This window comes from Balaenoptera musculus, chromosome 7 (assembly GCF_009873245.2).
Source record: "Balaenoptera musculus isolate JJ_BM4_2016_0621 chromosome 7, mBalMus1.pri.v3, whole genome shotgun sequence".
Lineage (NCBI taxonomy): Eukaryota > Metazoa > Chordata > Mammalia > Artiodactyla > Balaenopteridae > Balaenoptera > Balaenoptera musculus.
Window position 1 is genome coordinate 100,002,828 of NC_045791.1, and position 22,216 is coordinate 100,025,043.

Consider the following 22,216-nt stretch of genomic DNA (forward strand, 5'->3'; position numbering starts at 1 on the left):
TTCATTCCATGCACCTTCCAGTCTTTGAGGTTGGAAAGCTTAACCTACACTTTTCAAAGTCTCTGGAATCTAGGATTCTGGATATGATGGAAAGTGTGCCAGTTAGAAGCAGTTGTAAGAGATTTGGAAGGCAGTAATGACGTGCGTGCCATCTTCCAGCTGCTGTGGTGGCTGGGATGCAAGGCGGGGGGGTGGTGGGTGAGTAGGTAGAAGCAGACTCAAGCACTCAGTTTTCAGTCAACAGCTTTGAGGTTTGAGAGGCAGTTGTGACAACACCTGCGGTAGCAGCCATGGAAGCTTCCTGACATCTGGGTCACAGTTAGGAGGTGTATCCGTAACCTTGGATTCCATAGTCCAGGAGGGGCTCATCTTGCCTTTCCAATGATTTTGTAAAACTAAATTCCTTATTGCATTTCTTTTTGCCTCAAATATCCAGAATGATATGGTGGCATTTCCCATATCTATTGTTGTATAACAAACCACTCCAAAACCTAAAATGATTTATTTTAGGACTAAAACAACAATGATTTATTATTACTATTTTTTTAATTTTTTAATTTAATTTTATTTATTTTTTTAATAATGACCTTATTAGTCATCAATTTTATACACATCAGTGTATACATGTCAATCCCAATTGCCCAATTCATCACACCACCATCCCCACCCCTCCGCAGCTTTCCCCCATTGGTGTCCATACGTTTGAATGATTTATTATTTATCATGATTCTGCAGTTGGTTGGAATCAGCCGGGCAGTTCTTCTGATGGGTTCACTCACGTGGCTGAATTCAGCTAGCAGCTCTGCTGAGGCTGGAACATCTGAGAGAGCCTCACTTGTCTGCTGAGCTGCCTTCGGACTTTTCCTTGTGGCCTCTCTTTCTACATGGTCTTTCATCACTAATCTGAGCGGAAAGCAGGAACAGGGACTGCTTAGCCAAGTTAGAAATGATATAATTCTGTATCTGAGCAGGAGAAACACAAGTGTCAGAAACCATAGAAAAATTGTAAGCCAACATGAATAGGAGAAAGGATTGAGGTTGGAGGGAGTTTGGCCAAATATCCCATTTTTCCCATTATAATTCTGCCAAATGAATTTTATCATCCATTTATGCTGCCAACATTTGTTTAGTATACAGTATTTGAAGTAATCATTTGAGGTGTTGGATATAGAAAAATTCTGCCCTTGAAGGAATAAATAACAGGTGACAAGAGTATGATGATAATCCATATAGAGTGACAAAGCGTAAGTCACTAGCTGTGCTAGGCAGTCAGGAAACCAGTCTGGAAAAGTCACCCTCAAGGAAGATCTTGAAGCCTGAGTAGGAGTTTGACAGGATGAATGTTTGTTTGAAGGAAATGGAGAATGGCATAGACTAACAAAAAATTGCCATGACACAGACTTCTGCTTCCAATTATGGTGGGATGTGTAGTTGAGAGTGAGGATAACTGAAAAATGGAAGTAAAATATGTGTTTGTGTGTGTGTGTGTGTGTGTGTGTGTGTGTGTTGTTTTATAATAAATAGACAAAAAGTCAGCAAGGATATAGATTTGAACAATGTAATTAACAAAAGAGATCTATATATCTCTACATATATGTAGAGATCATTGCATCAACTACAAAACATGCATTCTTTTTCTAATAAAATTTTTTTAGAGTAGTTTTAGGTTCAAAACAAAATTGAGTGAAAAGTACAGAGTTTCCATTTACTTCCATCCCCACAAACTCACAGACTCCTCAACTATCAATATCCTGAATGACAATGGCACATTAATTACAACTGATGAGTCTACATTATAGTGTCAAACAGAATAGACCTAGTCAGATTGTCTATTTCTTTTCTGCGTTTCTGAAAATTGTGTCTCACGAGGAATTGGTCAACTTCATCTAGGTTATCAAATTTGTGGACATAGAGTTGTGATCTGTAGTGATGTCTCTTCTTCCATTTCTGATACTAGTACTTTGTGTCTTCTCTTTTTTTTCTTGTCTAGCCTGGTTAGAGGCACATCAATTTTATTGATTATTTCAAAGAACCAGATTTTGATTTTATTGATTTTTTCTATTGATTTCCTGTTTTTAATTTCATGATTTTTGTTCTTCTAGTTCTTATTATCTTTTCTTCTGTTTACTTTGTGTTTAATTTACTCTTCTTTTTCTAGTTTCCTAAGATGGAAGCTTAGATTATTGATTTTAGATCTTCCTTCTTTCCTAATATAAGCAGCCAATGCTATAAATTTCCTTTTAAGCACTGCTTTTGCTGCATCCCATGAATTTTGGTAAGTTGTATTTTATTCAATACATGTTAAAAAATACAAATGGAACAGATATAAAAATTAACAGATAATTGGACAAAAAGGAATACACAAATTATATCAAAGGATTGGAATCCTACAACATTTATTCCATTTCACAATATGAAGATAATATGAATCAATGGTAAAGCTTTAAAATTTCCATATGTTTGAAATTACAAAATATACTTCTAAATACTCAAAAAATCACAATGGAAATTAGAAAATAGGTTGAACTGATCTATAACACATATACTAAATATAAAATCTTGTGAGTTGGGGTTAGATCATCACTTTGAGGAACATATATGTTCTTAGATACTTATATTGATTTAAAAAAATCTAAAAATTAACAAGCTAAACAGCCTTTACAAGAAATTTTTTAAAACAATAGCAAAATTAACCCAAAGAAAGTAGAAGATAGGCAATAATAAAAGTGACAGCACAAATTAATGAAAGAGAATACAAACACATGATAAAGAGGCTTAATAAAGCCAAAAATAGTTCTTTAAAGAGAAAAAAATAAAATTGATAAGCCTCTGGAGAGATTGATCAAGTAAATAGAAGGGACACATGCTAGCATTAGGGTTATAATAAAAGCCTGTGGTAGATTATTAGAAGATATAGCAAATAGAAAATCACTAATGGCCAGAAGAAATTAAAATGTTAATAAGAAAACTTGTGGCAGAAACTAGAAAATTTAGATGAAATGGAAAGATTCTTGGGGGTGGGCCCCTGAGCTACCTCACATGATTCCTCCAGAAAGTCCATGCCGTTTTGGCAGTCTCAGAGTGATCACTCCCTTTCTGGGTAAGACTTCTGTTTCTAGTCCAGGCATCAGCTTTTCAGTGTGGAGCAATTCCCGCCTCATCCCTCAGTACCATGAGTAGGGCTGTTCTTCAAGGCCAGCCCTGAAAGGGTAAAAAAATTTATACACTTCTGGGGGCAGAAAGGGGAAAAAAGTTTTTCAGCATGTAGAACAGGATAGAAGTTATTATCACAATAGCTTCTGCTGCATGTCCCTTACTAAGACATATGGTCCAATAGGCCTATTCATTATCTTCAGTATGCTTTATGGTTTTTTTATTTCTGCAACTTTGTTTCAAAGTGATTTCCTTGGCTTGGAATTTCCTCACCGCTTATCTCACTTCTAACCATCATTCAAATTGCAGCTCAAGCCATCTTTTCCCCTGATTCCTTCCCTGACCAGACCAACTGACCCTGCTTATCTAGCAGTGAGGGAGGTTGGTTGGAGGTACAGGTGTGTGCAGGAGTTGGAAGGTGTTGGGGAGTGGGGAGGGAGGATGGGTAGTACCCTTAGGGCTGATTTTCTGAACCATTCCCACATTGAGTAATTTTAGTCTCCTTGTGGCAGGAAGGATGTCATTTTTCTTTGTATCTTCCACAGTATCTTTACATATCATTTTCATCCAGTGTACATTTATTGAGTAGTTATTAATATATATTGTCATGATCAGAATTTGATTACAATAATCTGTAAATATTTTACTCTGGGATCTTGGTTTATGTATCTTAAAGACAGATAAAATAACTTTTTCTTTATATCAATATACATGAATAAAAAGCCATATCATTCTCATTTATTATGATGTAATAAGGTTGTAAATTATTTAAGTGAAAAATCCCTATCTGGTACTTACATTGATAATTTAATATTCACAGTGCTAGATACTGATGCTGTATTCTCTATGTCATGTAATGTTTTATCGATTGTGTTTAATACCTAGTCCCAATATTTCTGACTTTATCCTCCTTGTAATGTTCAAATAATATAAATAAAGTAGTTTTATAAATGTACTATTAAGACTGACATATTCTCAAGTGGGGGATATGCCATGTGACACAGATTTCCCATCCATTTATGCAATAATTAATATCAGAGCTAAGCATATAACTTGGGAAGCTCAATAAGCAATGACAATATCATACATTTATTGTATCCATTCATTCAACAGATATTTATTATGAGCCAAGCAATGTTAGGCATTGAAGATAAAAGGTAAATGAGGTATATATGCATCCTACTCTCCTGGGACCTATGCTAGTAGAGGAAGAAAAACATCATATAAAGAATTACACAACTGATTATTAGTTATAATTGTGGCAGGTGTTGTCAAGGAGAATTATTAAGTGTTAGGAGAGTGTGTCATGGTGGGACCTGCCTTGGTCTCCTTTGGAGTTCAGAGAGGCCCATATCTTTTATTCTTTTCCTTGAGAGTCAGAAATCAGAATTTGGCATCAACTTTGGAATAAATAAATAAAGCTGTCATTCAACTGCAAAAATAGAGGTATGGAAGAACACACTCTTGGCTTTCAGAATTCTATCATTTAAAAGTGATAGCTCTATCACAACCTTTGAAAATTAAATGAACAGTTTAGGGCATGATTTAGATATTTACCAATGTGCTTTAAAAGTAAAAATTCACAACAGTCTAAAATTGATAGTTAAACAATATTGATAGTATCTCTTTGTCAAGTACCAAAAATCAAGGATGAATATATGGCAAGATGGTTTTGGGGAAATCCTCTATTCTGACCCATTACTGCTTGAAATCCAACTGAAGCATGTATTACTATCACATGAAAAAATATTTTCAAGTATTTTGAAGAATATATCCCAAATATTTTATTACTTCTCCTCTACAATTGATTTTGCTCACTGATATTCTGATTTTACAACAGAAAAAAAAAATGACAAAGTCCAACGTTTGTTTTTAAAGAATTATTTACATCTCTGCCCAGCCAGGGGATTTGTGATGTCTCTTGGTAAGGTACCAGTCAGTTGATGGGATGCTGAAAAGTCACGTATTGTAAGTCTCCGGGTGTAGTAAAAGCATGCCTTCAGAAAAAGCTTATTTGGAAACTTTTTTTTTTTTAAGGTCTATTAGTTTCCTGTGGCTGTTGTACCAGAGCCTTGATGTGATTTCTAGTTCTAGCTAAAAGCAACACAGATAGTAGCCATGGTGGCCATGAGTTTATTGCAGCGGGCTTCAGTCCCTGCTGTGGCCGCTCTGTCCGGCCCGTCGCCTTGGCACTCGACTTGGATTGGGGGGGCTTCCTCACCCATGACTTTCCGAAGACTGTCACTCCTATGCGACACAGTGGAGACCACTGGAAAAGACTGTTTTTCATCAAGACTTCTGGATTCTATGACAGGCGTTTTTTGAAATTAATGAGATTCTACATTTTGTTGACTGGGATTCCAGTAGCAGCTGGCATAATTCTGGTGAATGTATTTATTGGTGAAGCTGAGGTTAGTAGAAATTCCAGAAGGCTATACCCCAGAACACTGGGAATATTTCAAGTATCCTATATCAAGATGGATTGCCCGACCTTTCTTTGATAGTCCCGAAACAAATTATGAAAGAACAATGGCTATCCTTCAAATTGAAGCTGAAAAAGCTGAATTACGGTTATGAATGCTTATTGCATTCATATAGTGCAAAGACGTTTATAAAGCATGCCAAATGACTATAAGATATAGAGACTGTGGTTAACTTTCAGAGACAAATTCCCATTAAACCAAAAACTAGGACAAAGACTGTCATATTCTGTCATATTCACAAAATTTTATATTTTATTACTCCTTCCTAGCAAAAGTATATTTTTAATCTTTAATGGTAGAAAAACGTAGGAAAAGGCAGTGGTGAAGGTTTTATTGCAACTCTGCCCAAGAGAGCTTGGTCATTTTTTCCCGCGTCACCCTGGCAGCTGAAGAACAGATGGAAATCTAAACCACAGGAAGTGCTGTGTGGCAAGCCTTCTGAACTCTGCCCATCGCACACTCACATCCTCAGTCTCTCCCGCTGTCTGGAGGAAGGCAGGTTTTATACACATTGGCACAATTTCTGAAATTATCCAAAACCAAGACTTTGGAAACTTCTGCTCTTGGATTGCAAGCTTCTTGGTACCAGTCAATTTGTCCTAAAGAATTCTTGTAGAAAAATACAGTCAGGCAGTATTAATGCTTTGCCAAAACAGCTTTAAAATATGTGCAGAAACCATCTCAGAGAGACACACAAACAAAAGCATAAGCTTGTAATGGCAAGATCAACCGTTTTGTGAGAGAGAGAAATTTGATTTTATTCCTTACATATATTTACAGGCACTGAAAGTATCGTTTAACAGGACTTCTAATTGTAGTATTTAATCAAGGACAAAGGGGCCTGGCAGGGTCCAAGATCTTCCTCCACCCACCCACTGCCACCCCCATGACAAAAACTCTACTCCTTACTACGTGTGACTTTGAAAAAATGACTTCGTGTCTCACAATTTCAAGCCCCTGCCCCACCTGGTCTACAAAATGAAAATGCAAACTTTCACCATGGTTGTATGGTTTAAGTGATTTTAAATCCTTGAAAGCAGATATTAAAGTGCTTTATCTCGAAATCCTGTTTCTCATCCCTGCTGGATATGTTGACATTCATGGAGGGACGCACTCTTTATGGAATTCTTCAATGTCCAGTTATTAGGTGAGCTTTGTTTCTCCATGCACTCCACTCTCCCTGGGGAAGGGTGATGTTATCATGATGTACTCACAGGAGACGAAGGTGTGAGCCAGGGCCTGGGTGAGGCACCATAGCATGGACCCAGCTGGCTGGCTCACGTGGAAAGACTTGAACCAGCAAAGCTGTCAACAAAATATTTATATCGTAGGTAGGAAAGATTTTAGAGAAAGAAAAATAGTTTACTCTAGACTTGGAAGGAGGGGAGGAGAGATATAGATACTCCTATTTGTCTGTTCTCCTTCCTCCGCAGTCTATCTTTCCCCAAGAAAACAAAATCAGGCTGGGGAAGTATCATAGATCAAGGGATGGAAAGGATTTGAACACAGTGAGGTGTGTGAGCATGGTCGGGGCGTGGTCCGTGTGGTGACCTTTGGGACTGCAGGTGCTTTTGGAAGCTTTAGGTCTTGTGACCTGCTGGCACCTTCCTGGTTTCTGATTTCTACATTTGTGCCTTTTCATTTTGTGGGGTGGGAGGTTGATTTTGCCTGTGTGACAACAGTGCTTCTGGAAACCTAAAGCTATTAGGGTTGGGTCCTAGAAAAACCCTGGGAGCTGTGTATTGGGGCTGCCTCTAGGCTTAGCAAACAGAGCTCGGGGGACTTTGGGGGACTGCTCACCCCTGCAAGCTAGGAGAAGAGGAAGGGCTGTGCAGGGACTCTTGCTACAGGAAAAAGGAACTTCTGTCTGAGTGGACCTTCCCTTGTAAGGAATTATTAAGGGATGCCCATGGCCATTTATTGATGATCTTCCAAATTAACATGTTAAAATTCATTTACTAAGCTTTGTTTCTCCTTTCTTCATTCATGAGCGAGTCAATGGTTTATTAGCTTTTTGAGTATAGTGTTTTTTAAAAAGTATCAAGTCTTAGAAGCAGAGAACAAGAAAAACTACAATTCTGAAAGGGAAGCCTGCTGAGATTTTCCAACCTAAAATAAATAATGCTGTCTAATTTGTAGGAAGCTCTTTTTTTTCCCTAATGGAGGTCTCTAGTGCCATATTTCCACATCAGGTGCAATTAGACTCTGAGAATTATTAAGGAGGAGATTGCTTTGAGTACTTAGAACTCATTCTAATGAGTGATTTGTAGTCCGGTTATGTAATGCCTTTCAAGCTTTAATGTAGCTCTTTCCAAATACGAAATTCTATTGGCAAAAACTATGAGGAATTATTTTATTTCACACAGGTAAGATAATGGTGCTCTGTCATCAAAATGAGAAGTGGAGAACACTAGGTTAAGAGGCAGGTTCTTCTCAGGGCTCCGATTCTGTTGGCTCTGCTCAAGTTTCCTTGTCTGTGTCATGAGATTAGACCAGCTGCCTCCAAATCAGATGGCTCCAGGGCAGAAATGGAAGATGAATGAGTGAGGTTAGGCTTGATGGAGACTGTGCAATGGGTGATTGACTACCCCTTCCATGGTAGATTGGGTTACTGGCTCTAATTATTTAACCTTACCCCTGCTCCCATCCATGATACGCTTTGGAAGGTCCCCCCATTAAAGAGGCAGTGCACGTTTCCCCATTCCTTTGACTTGAGGTCAGCCATATGATTTGCTTTGCCCACTTGAAAGAGGCAGATGTGAAGGCATGTTAGCTATGAACCTAGATATTAAGAGAGCTCGTGTGTTCCCCTTGACCTTTTCCATTTCTGTCATTGCCTTGAGAAGAAGTTGCCCTGATGGTGTGCTGGTGCTAGAAGGAGAATGAGTGACAAGTGGAGAAAAGCCAAGTCACCCCAGACCAACCCAGCCTAGATTAGTTGAACACAGCTGACCCCCAGACACATGAGCAAAACAAATGCTTACTGTTGTTTGTTGCTGAGCTTTTGAGGTTTTTCTATTATGTAGCATTACCGGAGCCATAGAAGTAATTTGTTCTATTTCCTCTGGATAAATTTCCTTCTTGGCAACACGAGGGTGTTAGGATAGGGCTGGTGATCCAAACTCAGATTGCCTTCGGGGCAGGAAGGAACAGTAAGTGAGGGAAAGAGGATGGTGTTTGATGACACAACATTCACCCCTTCTAAAAAGGAAGCTTCTACTCAGCTCCAGCCAAAAATAATCATGCAGGATTGTGAGCCCTGTGTTGCCATATCTACCCATTTTTCAAGAGAAGCTAGAAATCTAGATTTTTTTAGGTGGAATCTCCAAAATTTAAGTTTCCGAACTAGTTAAAAAATTTGTAGAACTCCATATTGGCAGTAGAACTCCATATTGGCAGGAGATTTACATAGATATAGATATATATATATATAGATAGATATAGATATATATATATATATATGTAGTTTATCAGCTTTTTTGTTTTTTAAAAAGTAAAAGTATATACATATATATGTATATAGATCTATATACATATCTATATATGTATATAGATCTATATGCATATATCTCCCAGTATCAACCTTAGCAATCTCTGGATTAGAGTCTGTAGGTCCCTACCAGCTCTAATGTTCAGTAATCACTGGTCCTCAATGCATTGCTTGTCTACTGTGTGCTCCAGCTTATCCTAGCTGTATTTCTTTTATAATGAGCTCAGCAAAGTTTTGATTTAAAAATCACAAATCATGCTTCTTTTGTCCCCAGTGGAATGTCTTACAAATATGGTCATAGCATAAAAGCTAAAATCAGCAAATGAAAAACCAGACAAAAACAAAAATCTTAAACTACCTAAAATCTTCACCTATTTCAAAAGCTTAAAAATAACAAATCAACTAGTTAATTATCTGTAGAAACTGACTTTATTTTACTAAAGGGATTTTTTTTTTTGCAACTTTAAAATCTGTTCTTGTTTTTCAGGATGCAAATTTTTAAGATGATCTATTGTTATTACATTAAGAAAGCTAAGGTCTACTTATGAAATGTAATGTGTGTCTATCAGGGGAGAATAGAATTTTTAATTCCTTTTAATGATTTTTTCTTAATAAATTAACCATCAACTGGAAAAAGGGACTGGCATCTCCGTTAAAGGAAAGGAAACCAGGAAGCCTTCCTTTAAATCTTCATTAGCTACTGATTAGCCTGAGAAGAAGGCTTCGATCTCCGGATTTCCTCGACCATGGATTACAAACCAGGAATAATTAAATGGGAGGAATATAACCTCCTTATAGGGTTGTTAATTGGCTTAATGATTACACATGGCTTGCAAAGTATGGACTATGAGTGTGTATGTCAATTTAATTTAAATAAAATTTACTTAGTCTCATCCAACAGCATATTGGATACAGGGCACAGCACTGCACAGAATAAAGAGGAAGCAATTCTTGCTCTGAAATAAAGTACGATTAAATGAAGACCAAATGGAGAAGGCAGCACCTGGGGAGATTTCACTTTATATTTGAACGAAAGGTTAAGGTCCATTAGTTATTATTGCTTTATACCTCATTATACTTGGAGAAGCTTCTCTCTATGTTATGTTCTCTGTATTCTTTTTCATTGATTGTTTTTAGGATTCCTTAACCAAAAAAAGGCCGGAGGTGGGGGAGAGGTTATTTAATACTTGTTGAGTGCCAATAATGTGCTGGATTAACTTATTTAATCTGTACAACCACTCTGTGCAGTAAAGCGTTTATTCCCATTTTACAGAATGAGGAAAATGAGGCTCCGGAAATCCAGTAAATCTGCTGAGATATCACGTCTTCACAGAAGTCTTCCTTGAGCTCCTCAGTCTGAATAAATTGCCTTGTAAGCACCCTAAACACATTGCATGCTTTATTCTGTCAATTATAACATTTTACAGTGGTAGTTGATTACTTTCTGCCTCTCCTACTGGAGCATGAACTCTTGGAGGCTAGCATTCAGCATAGAATGTTATCCAGTAAATGTGTGTGAAAGGTTTATGTCAAGGTCATACAACCTGTAAGTGGGAGAAACTAGAGCTTAGAATCAAGATTCTCATAAATATAAATCCCCTGCACTTTCTACTGCACTGCCACTTCAAAAGTTTAAGAATTGGGAAACCTTTTATAAAATTTTTCTTCAGTAGACAAATGGGATTGCATCAAACTAAAAAGCTTCTGCACAGTAAAGCAAACAATCAACAGAGTGATGAGATGGAATCAGAGAAAATATCTGCAGACCATATATCTGATAAGGGGTTCATATCCAAAATGTATAAGGAACTCAAACAACTGAATAGCGAGAAAACAAATAATCTGATCTAAAAACATGCAAGGGACCCAAATAGACATTTCTCAAAAGAATACATACAAATAGCCAACAGATATATGAAAAAATGCTCAACATCTCTAATCATCAGGGAATGCAAATCAAAACCACAATGAGATATACTTCACACCTATAAGAATGACTATTATCAAAAAGACAAAAGTTAAGTGTTGGTTAGGATGTGGAAAAAAGGGAACCCTTGTATACCTGTTGGTGGGAGTATACATTGGTACAGCTATTATGGAAAACAGTATGGAAGTTCCTTAAAAAATTACAAATAGAACTACCATAGGATCCAGCAGTCTCACTTCTGGGTATATATCCAAAGGAAATGAAACCAGTAACTTGAAGAGATATCTGAACTCTTAAATGTTTTAAACTCGCATGCACTCCATATAAACGTTCTCCATTTCTATCCTTGTTAGGGGCTTTAAATCATGGGCTTTAAGTCCAGCACATGACTGCTTAAGGCAATGTTTCCCAGTCTCACATGGTGATAATAATGACTTGGGACCCTGTTGAAAAGTGTGGATTCTTCGGTCTCATGCAGACTTAGTGAACCATATTCTAAATGGCGAAAGGAATGGAAATCTGTTTTAAAGGGGTCCAAGTTATTGTTATCGTTAAACTTGTTTAGAAATGTTAAGGCATCTTGGAAATTGTATTAGAGTGTATGGTGAGGTGGGCTTTGAAGAAAAAACAACTATTTTATCCACATCCATGTTTGGAGATCCAGAAGGCAATTCAACTTGGAGAAGATCTTTTGGAATAAAAATCTTTTGGGTGACTTCTCTTGTTATGGAAGGATAAGGGAAGCTATCATCCATCGCTTTAGGGCCAAGCAAAGACTGGCCTTCCTAGTACAATATGGAGCTCTGGGGAAGGGTCAGATGAAATCACAGAAGGATCCAGAAGCCTAGAGTGAAGGGACTGACTCCCAAACTCTCAAACTGGAGACTTTAAAAGTTACATACACTGATTGAGATGAATCCATGGACCCTTCTTTCAGAAGGCCTGGTAGGCAGAGAGTAGCAATGAGGTCTCTACAATTAGTTATCATACGGGTCCCCACCCAACACACACAGACACACACTCACCCACACACACACACGAGTGCATGCATGCAATGTTGATGAAGTCTGAATGAGCTCTGTGGATCCTGCTGATGTCAGTTCCCTGGTTTGGACATTGTACTCTGGTTGTGCAGGACATTGTCATTGTGGGAGGCTGGGATACGTGGGCTCTCTCTGTACATTTTTCTTTTGGAACTTCCTCTGAATCTATGATTATTTCAGAAGAAAAATTATAAGAAATAATTTTCCCAATTGCGATAGTTAAAATTTCAGTGGAGTTTAGGGAAGTGAAACTCAAGGCCTTACTGTATGTCATTTTGCCTTTGCTTTCTTTTTGCTTTAGGTTATTTTTAGAAGTTTTAGATGGGTTGAGAAGATTAACATTATAACTTGTGACCTTGTTGGATTTTTATGCATATACAGTGTGGGAATTAATCATTGATCTATTTATACCCCAACTTGAACAAACACAAAATCCCATGAATTGTAAAGATAAACATTATAGTCAGGCTTGATAACCTTAACAGCTCTCATGGTGGAGGGTGCTGGTGTATCTTAGGTACCATGTTGTATCTTCTTGTACTTTTGGTGCTCACCAAACTGCTGGCACGTTTCATCTGGTATTTACCCCTTGTCGGCTTGTGTTGTTGTTTTTTATTCCATACGGCACATACCCTTTCCCCAGATGGGCTGTGAGACCCCATGATCAAGAACCATGGCAGCATCTAATAGATACCATGTAAATGAGATGAGTGGGGGTAATATCTGCTGGGTTTCTTCAACTGTATTGCATACTGTATCAACTAAGATATTCTCTCATATTAGTGATAGAAAAACCAATCCAAACTGAATCAAGTGAAAAGGAAAATGCATTGACTCTTGTAAATGAAAAGTCCAGGAGTATGTTTGGCTTTAGAACATGTTTCTCTCCATCTCTCAGCTCTACTTTTTCCAAATTGGCTCCATGAGCAATAGGGTTCTGAGCTTGCGGTCACAGGGAGGCTACAGCTGCCTTAACCTTACTCCTTTAGTTGGAAGTCCAGCTGAACAGTCTTTTTGGATAGTTTCCACGGAAGCCCAAGTATTCACTCCTTCTCTGGCTGTACTGAGTCACAGTCTCATCCCTGAGCCAATCACTAGGAAGAAATGTACTGACTGGTCTAAACTAAGGTCACCTGCTTTGCCCTTGCATCCCATAGGGAGGCCCCAGAAAAACCTTGCAGACTAAGAGTTGGAGGAGGTAGTTCCATCAAAGCAGGAGGCATTTCCTAAGTTTGGCAGTGAAGCAACAATTATCACCTATAAAATCTTAGAGACTCCTACTCTCCTTTTGGGATAGGCTTATACTGGGGGCAGGGGAATCATTATGAAGCTTTGGAATGGTCATTGGAGACCTGATTATTAGTGGTTTGTTTCTTTCAACAACAGAGCACGAATGTCAAGGAAAGATTTATTATTTGACATGCTATTAAATGATAAGATAGCTTGTTTGTCCTATGACTAACTTGTTTTAGTGTTAATTAATAAGTTTATAGTGTTTTTCATTTTGTTGGTTTAAACTGCATCAGTAGAATTTATAATCGTGTGTGGCAGTGCTGGAGAACTAATTGGTTTTGGTTTATATTCAACATAGACTTCATTATCTGCATTCTCCTCGGGAGAAATCCTTAATTCAGCTTCCTAATTTCCTTGCTGATGGTTTGCAGCATCTGAAATATGTGATTATGAGTGTTAACAGTGTCCCTCTGCAGAGTCCTATTTTCACCTTGTTTCTGTTAATGACCCTGGAAAATTTGGTGATGCGGTGCTTGCTGTCAGGACCTCGCAGGTGTGGCAGGTTGTCACTCTGTGCTCCTTGGGTTAATTGTGGTTCCTTTCTCCACTAGAATCATGTAAGAAACTCTTATCTGTGGTAAGCTCTATTGCCCAGCATTATGGCATTCATATTACAGACATGCTCTGATTTCCTAAATGTATTTTATCTTACAATTTGGATTTTCCACCAGCTTAGATGCACTCCTCAGTTCTGTTTCTGGAGAAATGCCTTATGTCTTGAGCTTGAAATCACTCACCTCTCTTGTTTAGGTTCATATCTGCATCCTGTTCTTTCTTGTTCTGCCATAAGCTTGGCTCTCCTCACCATGACTTATTATTGTCTTACCTACTTAATTATTTGCTCATCATATCCCATTAGGATGACTATTTTCATCATATCCCACCAGGATGGCTACTTCTTGGCACCTTGAACTCTTTCTGTAAAGCCTCACCACTTGAGATCAAGCTACCAGGATTTCAGCTCTCACTTTCCCCCTTGTCTATCCCAATGAATTACTTTTTCTCTATACTCTAGCTAAAGTGAAAATTCAAAAACATACACCCAACAAGGTCAATAACCTGTTCTCTTCCGTCAAGCCCACTAAAAAGATGCCTGTTACTTAGGTCTAGGAGTGCTCCTGGTCGCTGATGAATGGGACATGATTTTTCTTTGTGTCCTCAGAGCAGAGGAGAAGAACCAGTAAGGCTGCAAGGTAGAAACTTGGGAGAGGCATGCCAGGAACACACATGTTCACTGCGCGTCAAGTGGACACCGTACAGAGAGCTGAGCTTAAGCCTTTACTCAGGTACTCCACGCAAGAGGTCACCCTCTGGGTAAGGAAAGTCCACCACTCAGAGGCACTAGGTGTAAGAGGTATTGATGGAAGATGGCTATCCAGAACTAGAACTGCCTCTTTTAGGGTAGAGTTCCCCACAGGGGTCCATCCACACAAGAGTGGCAACATTTGGGAACTAGCCACGTGAAGGACCTGGAAGGAGTAGAGAGAGTGTCAATTAACCAAGGAGAAGACTGCTCCCTGCTCAGCCAGGAGAGAGAGACTTGCCTTTTCACCGCTTCCTCCTCCTCATCCCAACACAATGGACCAGCTCACCCTAGAAGAGGGCAGAGTGAGAGGGGGTTCACAAGCAGCCTCTTCCTTCTGACTTGGAGCACCCCCTCTCCCAGCAGTTCCCCAACCAGCCCTACCCACAAGCCGTTAGAGTCTTGACTCTTTATTGCTGAAAATGAGACATTTCAAATAAGTGAAATTGAGTGGAAAATTACTGAATCTTCCCAAGGTGTCATTAAAGTACACAGTGGGAAAGGTAGGATGAATATAGCACAATTAGAGAACAGTTACTGGAACAAAATGAGATCTTTTCATGTTTAGACCCCAAGTTGAAACTCTTCCATCCACTAGTTAGAGATACATAGACAGATATTTTAACACCAGAAGACAAGTTTTCCTAAAATGATCACTTAATCATGTTATTTCCAAGCTAAAAAATAAAAACCAAAGCTTGCCTTTGCCAAAAGAACACAAATTGGAAATTTGGTCTGAAATATAATGCTTTCCAGAATCTATTTCATTTTAAATAAGCTTATTAGATATAAGTTTTTTTGTTGCAAGTCAACTCAGATACCCTTGAAAAGCTGATGAGGATATATATTATACATTTTAAAAAGTCTAGAAAACTATAAAATAATTTATATTTTGGTATTTTGGATTTGCATTTGCATGTTAGTTTATAGAATATTTTGAAAAAGAGGATTAATATACATTATATAGACCATGAAAATATCAAGTTTCTGAAAATATTTGGGTTACTGAGAAAAGTTATACCAAGTAAAGTAAAATAAAAATAAATTGAAGGAGAAGAAAACAATTACACAAAAATAGAGGCCATTGCATTTGCTTGGTGGATTGGCCAGACTGTGGCACAGCACTAGAATACAGATGTTAGGAATCTGGAGAGTCAATCATTAAAGTTTTAAACAAAAAGTAATATCTTTTGGACCTATTATTTACCCAGTACTGTACTGGTCACCATGTGAGAAGGAAGCAAGGTTGAATATTTGATCCATGACTTTGAGAAACTTAAAATCTGGAAAGATCTGGAACTGTGGTGGTGAGATCCAAAAGTGATCTGGAAGTTGGGGAAAGGAGTAAATCACTGTGGATGTGCCCTGTGAGTCCAAAGAGTTGAACCAGGCTGTATGCCATAAAAGGAGAAGGATGGAGAAGTGGGGACTGGCCAGTTGTGTCCCATGCTGGCTGAGAGACACATGAATACAAGCAACCAAACAAGAATAGCTCATTGGAAACCTTGAGGATTGAGGGGCAATGAGGAGGGGGTATCTGGAAAAGAAATGAAGGCAGGGTAGAGAGATTAGAGTTAGTTTTCAGGAAGTTGACGGATAAATAGAAGGGGCATCTAAGTGCTTTTTTTTTTTAAAGGTAAACATGTTATTTTGTAGCTTATGAATATTCTTATTTGTATCTGCTCAAATATTAATTTGGCCATTTATAATAAGATGCAGACGAAAAAAACTGAAAAAAAACAAGATACAAATAACATAGAATCACTTCTCTGAGCAAGAGCTATACTTTATAATCAATTCAGCAAAATCTGTAAGTAATTTAAAAAATTCATATGGTTTTAAAGTTTGGATATTCTTGCATATATAGCAGCTAAATTAGAACCTCAATCTTCCCCTGGTGATTTAATCATTTCATTCCAGGGTCTCAACCCCTGAACGATTTATTCTTTACCCACAGAATTGCTTATTATTTTAATGATAACATTGGGACAGAAAGTGGAAAACAACCATTTAAAGATGCATCCTCTAGATTAGAAAGAAAATAATTATGGTGAAAAAGAAAAGAAATAAGACCCACACTCTGCCACCAAAAGTTTACAGTAAAGAGTCCATTTCTCTTTTATAACACTTGATATCAAATAATAGACACACAAAGAAAAAGAGCCAAAGAATATAGAGGAGCTAAGGACAAAAAGCCAGTTTCTAACCCCACCTTGCCCCACCTCACCCTACTAACCAGAGGCAACTCCTTTTAACCATTCCTATTTTAGTTCTTTTGGAAGCCTACTTACTTTACATTAACATGTTTATACTATAACTTCTTGGTCTTTCAACTTCTCCAAGTGAAAGTTGAGGCTTCATGACCCATCACTCTGCCTTTCCTTCTTCCTCCCAATTTCCAATAATTCTATTATTTGCAAACTTTCTATCGGTTACTTGTTTTTTTGTTTTTTTTTAAATAAAATATTTAACCTAGATATCTTGCTCTACTGACGTTTGACACCTCACCAGGGAAGCTGGAGACATCAGCGCTCCTGACTCTCCTCCCAACTTTGCTCTCACTGCTGTCTCCTAAATTCTGTCAGTCATACTTGGCAGAGTTGGTGATACTAAAGGTATTTCACAACTAGCAGAGTCATCTTATTAGTTGGAGGTTGGACCTTTCGATTACAATCTTTTATGTCATTTACCTGTTCTCTCATTATCCCCCCATACCCTTTGCCCTTTTGTTTCTGTCCTGGAAAGTACCATACATGTTACAGTAATAGATCAGACTCATGTAGAGCTTAAGATGGGGAGGCATAGATGCATTCGTAAAGGAACTCACTAATCCTTGCAACAACTGTATGAGGCTAGTATTTTAAATCACTATATGCTTTTAAATATACCTAGTAAGTAATGGAGCTAAAATTCAAAACCCAGGTGGTCTGGTTAGAGAGTCATGTTCTTAAACTATTTATATATTTACTATTAAATATGGCGCAATGTATTAAATATGTGAATTAAATATGGTAAAATATATATATACACACATATATGTTTAATTTCACAATTCAGTAGCTGGAGTTTGTTTTTATAATTTTCTAAGTAATTTATTTCATTCCTCGATTCATCTATTTCCCCTAGGAAAGAGTACAGTCCTTATTTACCTTGCTTTCATGTTCCTGGTTTTCTTCATATGTGTGTCGTTGATCATTGTTTGTCCTTCTGTATTTAAGAATGAAGACCTGGTTGAGTGTCTAAGCGGCCAGTCTGGGCCACCTTGGCTTTAGTAGACCTAGATCTGTGTTCTGTAGGCTGATTTCCAACTCTGTAAATGTGGATGGGGCTTCTTGACAACTAGAATTTGCTCTGTGTGGGCAAGAGAGGAGCTGGGTATTAAGCTGAGGGCTTTACTCTGGGGGCCCAAACCCACGGTGACCGCCTTGGTTTCCTGTCTGTGCGGTGGGTCACTAGGCTGAACTGGTCGCAGGCAAACTTGGGTGAATGGCCAGCAAGGTGTTCAGGCCCCTTCTCAGCCCCCTCTTCCTTCTGCTAAGTGTCATCTCCTTGTCCAGCACAGCGCAGCTACCACCTCCACAGCAGGACCCCACTCCCCGCAGCGTGTAGTCTCTGCTCTTTTTCTACCATCAACCACTTCGCTCTACTTTCTGACTTCCAAACTGTATTGCTGGCCCTTGTTGATTGATACTCCTATCTCCTTCTTTATATTGTTTTATCTTTATTCCGGGAGGTGAGGGGCTGAGTACTTTCCTTTCTGTCCTCCATAATAGAGGATGGCAAAGGGGTTGGCATGGCTGCTAAGTGAGCCAACCTATGGTATGTGCCACTCCAGGATTGTTGGTAACACTTTAGGGAATTTTACTGTCAGCTTTGTCTGAGAGCTGAAGCACAGTTGTCTTATTCTGATACCTTCCTACATCCTAGTTTTTCCTGTACTGAATTAGTCAGTGATTCCCTGTATATGCTGGTTTGGAGTTAGAGACGTTTCTAGTATCATTGTAGATGGAACTTGTCTCAGTGAGGTTAAATAGCCCATCCTGTAATCACACAGCTAGCACCACAGCCAGGATTTGAATCCAAGTTATATGGGATCTTTGCTGCTTAAATTTTTATTATAACCTTCAAACTATTCTTTTTTTTTTTTCTCCCTTTTTACTTACATCAAATACATTGGTAAATCAGCAGTCGCATTCTGTTACCACGATTGTTATGTTGGGAGAGGAAGAAAAGGGAAAAAAGGCAAATGCTTTCTTAGAAGCAAAAAAAAAAAAAAAAAAAAAAAAATCAGAAGAAAAAAAATGAAGAGCTGGGAAATAAAAACTAAGATTCCCTAAGCCTAACAGATCTCAAAGGAAAGCAGAAGAGCTAATAGGAAGCAGAGGAAGGCAGCAGATAGGCCCAGAAGCTAAGGCCAATCCTGTTCCTAAGGGGGGCAGGGGAGGGGAGAAGAAACCTGGAGAAATGGTTTCCCAGCCCCAAGGCAATGAAACATCTTCACTACTGCTCCATGGGGAAAACTACACAGAGAAAGAACTTCATTTCTAAGAAACTTAAGAGAGCCATCGTAGTTCTTCCACTTGTAAGGACGTACTGGCTGCTTTGGGGGGCTAGTGGGTGCTGAGAAAATGAAGGGAAAATGTGTATGTGTTTCAGGGCCATGGGAACTAAGGCTGTCCCTGGTAAAGGGAGGGAATTTAGGGGTAAGTAGAAGAACCTAAGCTGGGTCCTTCAGAATCTCAGCTTCATGGATTTCTCAGCTTCTCTGGGACAGAAGGCAGTCTGCAAGCCAAAAGGGCAGAAAGGTTCCAATCCTAGGTCACTATGGCCTCTCCTATCTTATTTCCCCCAATCTCCTCAAAACCCTGGGCTAGAACAAGAAGGGATTTAGAGTTCTCTCTTGCCTTGATGGCTTCCCAAAGGCATCTTAAAATACCTGATGAGGGATGTGAAGAGAGACTAGAGATTTAGAAAGGACCACCGTCCTCTGGTGACGTGAGACAGTTGTGAGGGACCTTCAGTGCCAGTCGTTCCCTGTCCACAGGAACAGGTGTTACGATATTAGGGGGCCACAAGTAGGCCTCTGTGGTGCTACCCCCCTAGTGGTACGTGGATTAAACCACTGGTTGCATGGGGGATGGGTTTGGGGGGTAAGCATGGAGGGACCAAACTGAAGATACTAACAAAGGAGAAAAGAAATAGGGCCTGATGGGAGGTGGGGGGCAGAACAGACTGTACAGTGGGAATAAAGATCATACCTATTTACAGCAAAGTAGAGAAGACATGGTAATGGGTGGATCAAATTGAATGGGAACCCTGGGAAAGGACAGAAAATTCCTCCCTCTTGCCGACTCCTCTTCGCTCCCCTACAATGGCCTATGCTAGCCTGAGACTGCTCTCCAGTTGCTCAGTTAATTCCTCAGGAAAGGTAAACCTATACCCAAGAGTTAGGCTGGCGAGAATATAGGTGAAGTAAGAATCAGAGTTGGAGGAAGCTAGCAGTGGAGATTGGGCTTGAGTAGCTGCCAGCGGTACTGTTCTCTACAGCCCCTCCCCAAACCTCATATACACCTCGGATTCCACTTAATTACAAAGTTAAGAGGGCAGGTAAATCAATCAAAACCCCCATAAAACAAGTATCACAACTGAACTACCATCAGTTAAAGTGCAAACTGCAGGGGGATATAGTGGCTGGGGCTGAGGCCATCTGAAGGCCAGAGAGGAAAAAAATGCATATGTGTAAGTCAGAGGATGGGTGTCAGAAACTGGTCCCTCCTCCATTTAGATCACAGCAGAGCCAAAGATGCAGGTAACCAGTGAAGGTTCTTTGGAGGACTCTGGGGTCCAGAATCTACCCCGCTATGCGGGAGAAGCTACCTAAGAGGCTGGGTGAGGGGAAAGTAAGCCTTAGAAGAGCTCCTGAGCCACAGATGACACTGCATCTCCACCTCTTCCACCTCTGCCCAGTTAGCTAACAAGACTCCAACCTGGTGCCTGAGAGCGTGCCTTCCCTTTCTCACCTCTACCTAGAAACACCCTCCACAAGGCCAACTCAGTGTTTTCAAATATGAGAAACTCCAACCAAATGAAAACAAAAAGGAAATGTTTCCTTACTCCCCCCTGCTCTGAGCCGTACTTTCCCCCAGGGTCCTTAATGTGACTGAACTGGAAACCTCCTTCCTCACTTCCTGGGTTCACTACCTTCTCCATCCTGGGGAGAGGACGAAAAGGGGATTAAGAACACAGACTGACCAAAAGCAGAAGGGGAAGGGGCAGGAGACAAAAAAGAGTTTTCTGAAAAAATGGGGAGGAGGAGGAAAGATAAGTAGGTCACTGTCTTGCACCTATAATACAAAGTGAAGTAAGTTTGTTTTGGAAGGTAAGTCCTGGGGGATCTGACCCCCAAGCCCCAGAGCAGGGGTAGGAGGCCAGTGGCAACAGCTGCCTGGTGTTGTTGCTGAAGCGTTACAAAGTGCCGTGACGGAGCTGTCAAGAGGCAGCCCTTGGGAGCCAGGGCCCCGTGTGCTGTTACCCTAGGGGCTGTGTGCTGAGCGGTGGGGATGGAGGTTATTTCTTGGCTCTCGTGCTAGCTCCATACTTGTTCGCTGCTAGCCACGCCCTCAGGTGCTACAACACTGGCTCTTGTTCTGCTGGGACTGCTCATGGAGATCCACACCCCGGCTTCGGCCTGCTGCACCCCCCCAGATCCTGGGGTTCGCTCTTTGGCAACTTCTTAGCTATTGCCAGGAGGAGATCGTTCACGTTCATAGCTGTCGGCTGAAGTCTCCATAAACAATAAGCTGTTGTCCTCTGCACACGCCTGGGCCTCTTCGTACTCCGCCATGCGCTTGCTGGCCAGGCCAGCTTCGTTCCCCGCCAGGGCAATAACGATGCTAGGACTGGCCTGTCGCTGTAGTTCCTCTACCCATGTCTTTGCTCGGGCCAAGGTTTCCTGATTAGTACTGTCATGAACCACAGTTGCAGCTTGGGCACCGCTGCAGTACACGGCGGCCAAGCTATGGTATCGCTCCTGCCCAGCTGTGTCCCAGATCTCAGACTTGACTGTTGTGTCATCTAGACAAACCGACTGGGTGAGGAAGGCCACTCCAATGGTGCTCTCCTGGTACTCGTGGAACTGCCCTTTGACAAAACGTAACACCAGGCTAGACTTCCCCACTGCAGATTCACCCAGCAGGACCAATTTGAACTGGCATATTTTGCTGGCCTGGGGCTGCCCATTGGACCTGGCTGTGCTTTGGCTAGTCATGGCTAGATTATCAGAGTGGGCAAGGGTAGAGGGAGGGGGAAGCCACAAAGCGGCAGAGGGGGGAAGGGGGAGGGCAGGGGACTTCCAGGCTTCAACAGTCCTGGGGCTCCGTCTCCCCCGTCGGGCCCAAGCCTGTGTCCCCTTCAAACTCTTCTGTACTTGGTTCATAATTAATATTAGTCATCAGGTTGAAAATATGCCATATAGGTTTTAGAGAGTTTTGATTCACCATCATTATACTGAAAAGGAAAATGCTA

At 40.0% G+C, this 22,216-nt stretch overlaps 1 pseudogene; it reads right to left on the reverse strand.

Annotated features, from left to right (window-relative positions):
* Positions 1-21,312: 21,312 nt before the first annotated feature.
* Positions 21,313-21,959, reverse strand: LOC118897990 (annotated as a pseudogene).
* Positions 21,960-22,216: the final 257 nt, after the last annotated feature.